Genomic DNA, 6,019 nt, shown 5'->3' on the forward strand with positions numbered 1-6,019 from the left:
TGGGAAGCCTTGCTCAGCCTTGATAATGGGAGTGGGGCTTCATCATGCCTCAACTGAATATACCAGGTTTTGTTGACTCCCTATGGGAGACTTTACACTTTTGGAGGAAGGGATGGAAGGTGGATTGTGGAGGGAAAGCTGGGGGGGAGTGGGAGGAAGGATGGGAGGGGGATCTGTGATTGATACATAGAATGAGTGGGAAATTTTCTTAAATAAAAAATTAAACATATATAAATATATATGTTGGCCTAAATACACACACGTTTTATAATATATATAAACGTATATATATATATCATATATATTTATAAAATATATTATAAAACGTGTGTGTGTGTTTTCCAAATGCCAGAGAGCATGTGGATATAAGAGAACATTTTGTGTGTAGGTTGGTACTGTACTTCTATCCTTTTGGTTCCAAGAGATTGAATTGTGCATCTACACATACTGAACAATGTTGCTCACCTTAGAAATTTAAATTTAATTCATTTCTCCCTCCCAACACAAGAGCATTTAACAAAATCCTATGAAATGTCTCTATGTGAATATGGGGAATATGCTCACCACAGTTAGGGGATTCATTTATTTTTAATTTGATGCTTATGAGTGTTTCACCCTCATGTTATGCCTGTGTAGCACATGTTTGCGATGCCCTGGTCAGACAGAAGAGGAAGTTGGGATGAGTTCCAAAATGCTCTTAGCTGGCCTGTTTGGTGGGAATTGAACACATGTCCTCTGAAAGAATAGCCAGGGCTTTCAACCTCTGAATCATTTATCCAGCAGAGAAATTTTTTTTTTTTTTTTGGTTTTTCAAGACAGGGTTTCTCTGTGTAGCTTTGCGCCTTTCCTGGAGCTCACTTGGTAGCCCAGGCTGGCCTCGAACTCACAGAGATCCGCCTGCCTCCGCCTCCCGAGTGCTGGGATTAAAGGCGTGCGCCACCACCGCCCGGCGAGAAATTTCATTTTCATTTCATTGCTTCCCAAATTCCTTCACACCACTACTTGACTGATAATTAAAATATTTTTCCCATATGATTTTTTATGAATAAAGAATACAATAAATACACACTTCCCACTTCCTGAAAGTATCATATTCCAATCTTCCCTTCAGTCTACTTACTTCATCACTGTCCTCTTTGCTAACCATGTTCTAATATTTTATATTACTTAATATTTTCTCTTTGGAACTAAGAGGTATGTGACACGTATCCCACCCAGAGAGTCCCACCTCTAGGACCTAGGCTTTGGGGTAAAAATCTATGCCCTCCCACCCCCACTCATTGCTGCCCCAGATGCAGGCCAAAAGGAAAGAATCCTGTAGGCATGGCTCCTCCCACCACCACCACCCATTGGACACTGTAGTCTACAAGACCCACCTGTTACCCCAAACTCATCCATGCCCCTGCTACCTCAGTGGCTCCCTGGACCACAGAATCCACCAACTCCAATTGGACAAAGAGGTAAGGGACTCTTCTACTAACCAGATTGTCCTGCCTCTAGCACCTAGGCTCTGAGGCACAACCTGTCCCCCCCAATCCCCACCCTTCACTATCCTAGTTACAGGCTAGCAAGGAAGACTCCTGTGGGCAGAATTCCCCCCACTGGACCCTGCAATCAACAAGAACCACACCCTACCCCAAACCTACTCATTCCCCTATGACTTAAGAGGCTCTGTGTGACATAGAACTCACCAGCTCTGATTGGATAAAGAGTGGTTCCCTGAGACAGACACAGCAAGAACAGATTGGACCAAGAGAAGCTTGCTCAGAAACAGAAGAGATGGGTAGACACCAGTGCAAAAACTCATACAACCTGAATAGCAATATGGCACAACCAGAACCGAGCAGTTCTATAACAGCAAGCCCTGAATATCACATTATAGAAGAAGGAAAAGAAAGCAACCTTAAAAAATAACTTTATGAAGAAGATAGAGGCCTTTAAAGAGTAAATAAAAAATTCCCTTAAAGAAATTGAGGAAAAGGTAAACAAAAAAATTGGAAGAAAACAATAAATCCTTTGAAGAAAACCAAGAAAAATCAGTTAAACAGGTCAAGAAAACAGTTCAAGACCTGAAAATTGAAATAAAAGTAATGAGAAGAAAAAGCAAGGGAATGCTGGAAATAGAAAATCTGAGTAAATGAATAGGAAGTATACATGCAAGCAAAACCAACAGAATACAAGAGATGGAAGAGAGAATCTCCAGCATGAAGGATACAATAGAAGAAATACATTCATCAGTCAAAGAAAACACTAAAGCTAAGAAAGGCATAACACAAAATGTCCAGGAAATGGCCAAACCTAAGTATAATAGGGATAGAGGAAGGAGAATACCACCTCAAAGGCACAGAAAATATATTCAACAAAACCATAGAGAAAAACTTGCCTAACTTAAAGAAATATCTATGAAGACACAAGAAGCTTATGCATCACCAAACAGACTAACTCCCCTCCCCCACCCCCAAAGTCCCCTGGCCTCATAATAACCAAACCACTAAACATACAGGATAAATAAAGAATATTAAGAGCAGCAGAAGAAAAAGGCCAAGTAATTTATAAAGGCAAACCCATCAGAACAACATCAGACTTCTCAATGGAGATTCTGAAAGTCAGTAAGTCCTGGGCAGACATAATGCAGACACTAAGGGGCCATAGGTTCCAGCCTAGACAAATATACCCAGCAAAACTTTCAATGATATTTTTAATCACCATAGATGGAGTGCACAAGATATTCCAAGACAAAACCAGATCTAAACAATACCTATCTGAAAATCCAGCCCTATAGAAAGTGCTAGAAGGAAACCTCCAACCTAAGTAGTTAGATGAACCCTTGAAAAAACAGGCAATAGATAACCACACAGCAACAAATCTCAAAGAATGGAAAAACACACACACTACCACCAAAAGATAACAGGAATTAACAATCATTGGTCATTAATATCCCTTAATATCAATGGACTTAATTCACCTATAAAATGATACACGCTAATAGAATGGATATAAAAAGAGGATCCATCCTTCTGCTGCATATAGGAAACATATCTCAACTTCAAAGACAAATACTACCTCAGAGTAAAAGGCTGGAGAAAGACTTCCCAATCAAATGAACTTAAGGAGCAAGCTAGTGTAGTTATTCTAATATCTAAAAAAAATAGATTTCAAATTAAAATCAATCAAAAGAGAACCGGAAGGACATCATATATTCATCACAAGAAAATTCCACCAAGATGAAGTCTCAATTCTAAACAGTCATGCCCCAAATATAAGGGCACCCACATATGTAAAAGAAACAAAATTAAAGCTTAAATGGCACATCAAACCCCACACACTAATAGCAAGAGACTTCAACACCCAAATTTCAGCAATAGACAGATTTGCCAGCTAGAAACTTAACAGGGAAATAAGGGATCTAAAAGATGTTATGGCTCAAATTGATTTAATAGATATCTACAGAACATTCCACCTTCACACAAAAATAAATCTTCTTCTCACACCCTATAGAACTTTCTCTAAAATTGACCACATACTCAGTAACAAAGCAAATCTCAACAGATAAAAAAAAAATGGAATAATCTCCTGAATTCTATCAGACCACCATGGCTTAAAGTTAGAATTCAACAACAAAATTTACAAAGCCTACAATCTCATGGAAACTGAATAATGCTCAATTGAATCACCATGGGATCAAGGAAGATATAAAGAAAGAAATTAAAGACTTCCTAGAATTCAATGAAAATGAATGTGCAACATCTCCAAACTCATGTAACAATATGAAAGTAGTGCTAACAGGAAAATTCATAGCACTAAGTGCCCACACAGACAAGTTGGAAAAATCTCAGATTAATAACTTAACAACATACCTGAAAGCTCCAGAACAAAAAGAACCAAACTTACCCAGGAGAAATAGATACCTGGAAATAATCAAATTGTGGCCTGATATCAATAAAATATAAACAAAGAGAACAATAAAAGAATCAATGAAACAAAGTGTTGATTCTTGGAGAAAATCAACAAGATAGACAAGCCCTTATCCAAACTAGTCAAAAGGCAGAGAGAGAATATTCAAATTAACAAAATCAGAAATTAAACAGAGACATAAAAACCAAAAATGAGGTAATCCAGAGAATCATCAGGTCAAACTTCAAAAATCTGTATTCCACAAAATTGAAAAATCTAAAAGAGATAAAGGATTATATATTATATATAAAAGGATATATACCACATATCAAAATTAAATGAAGACCAGATAGACAATTTAAATAGACCTATAACTCCTAAGGAAATAGGAATAGTCATTAAAAGTCTCCCAATCAAATAAAGCCCAGGATCGGATGGTTTCAGTCCAGAATTCCACCAGAATTTTAAAGAAGAGCTAACATCAATACTCTTCAAATTGTTCCACACAACAGGAACAGAAGAAACCTTACCAAACTCTTTTTATGAGGCTACAGTTACCTTGGTACCCAAACCATACAAAGATGTGCCAAAAAAGAGAATTACAGACCAATCTCCCTCATGAACATTGATGCAAAAATAATAAAATCCTGGCAAACTGAATCCAAGAACACATCAAGTTTTATCCACCATGATCAAGTAGGCTTCATCCCAGAGAAGCAAGATGTTTCAATGTACAAAAATCTGTCAATGTAATATATCATATAAGCAAAGTGAAAGAAAAAAAACACATGACCATCTCATTAGATGCTGAAAAAGCCTCTAACAAAATCCAACTCCACTTCACGATAAAGGTCTTGGAGAGATCACGAATACAAGGAACACACTTAGACATAAGAGAGACAATATACAGCAAGCTGACAGCCAATATCAAATTAAACAGAGAGAAACTCAAAGTGAATCCACTAAAATCAGGAACAAGATAAAGTTGTTCATTGTCCCCATAATTATTCAATATAATACTCGAAGTTCTATCTAGAGCAATGAAGCAACAAAAAGAGATCCAGGGGATACAAGTTGGAAAGGAAGAAGTCAAACTTTCTTTATTTGCCAATTATATGATAGTATACATATGTGACCACAAGAATTCTATCAGGGAATTCATATATAGCTGATAAACACTTTCAGTAATGTTGCAGGATACAAGATTAACTAAAAAAAAGCAGTATCTTTCCTATATACAAATGATAAATGGGCTGAGAAATAAATCAGAGAAACATCACTATTTTCAATAACCACAAATAATATAAATTACCTTGGGGTAACTCTAGCTAAGCAAGAAAAAGACATATATGGCAAGAATTTTAAGTCTCTGAAGAAAGAAATTGAAGAAGTTATAAAAAAATGGAAAGATATCCAATGCTTATGGATAGGTAAGATTAACATAATAAAAATGGCAATCTTATCATAAGCAATCTACAGAATCAGTGCAACCCCTATTAAAATCACAACACAATTCTTTACAGACTTGGAAGTAATAATATTCAACTTTATATGAATAAAAAAAAAAACAGTTAACCCAAGATAGCTAAAACAATCCTATACAATAAAGCAACTTCAAGAGGCATCAATATCCCTGACCTCAAACCCTACTATATAGGTATAGTAATAGAAACAGCTTGGTATTGGCATAAAAACTTACATGTGGACCAATGGAATCGAATTGAAGACCCTGACATTAATCCACACACCTATGAACACCTGGGTTTTGACATAGAAGTCAAAACTGTACAATGGAAAAAAGAAAGCATCTTCAACAAATGGTTCTGTCATAACTGGATGTCAACATGTAGAAGATTACAAATAGATCCATATCTATCACCATGCACAAACTCAAGTCCAAGTGGATCAAAGACCTCAACTTAAATCTAGTCACACTGAACCTGATAAAAGAGAAAGTAGGAAGTGGTTTTGATCTCACTGGCAGAGAAGACTACCTCCTAAAGATAACACCAGTAGCACACACACTGAGAGTAATAATTAATGGGTCCTGCTGAAACTGAGAAGCTTCTGTAAGGCAAAGGACATGGTCAACAAGACAAATAAACAGCCTACAGAGTGGGAAAAT

This window comes from Peromyscus maniculatus, chromosome 1 (genome assembly GCF_049852395.1).
Source record: "Peromyscus maniculatus bairdii isolate BWxNUB_F1_BW_parent chromosome 1, HU_Pman_BW_mat_3.1, whole genome shotgun sequence".
Lineage (NCBI taxonomy): Eukaryota > Metazoa > Chordata > Mammalia > Rodentia > Cricetidae > Peromyscus > Peromyscus maniculatus.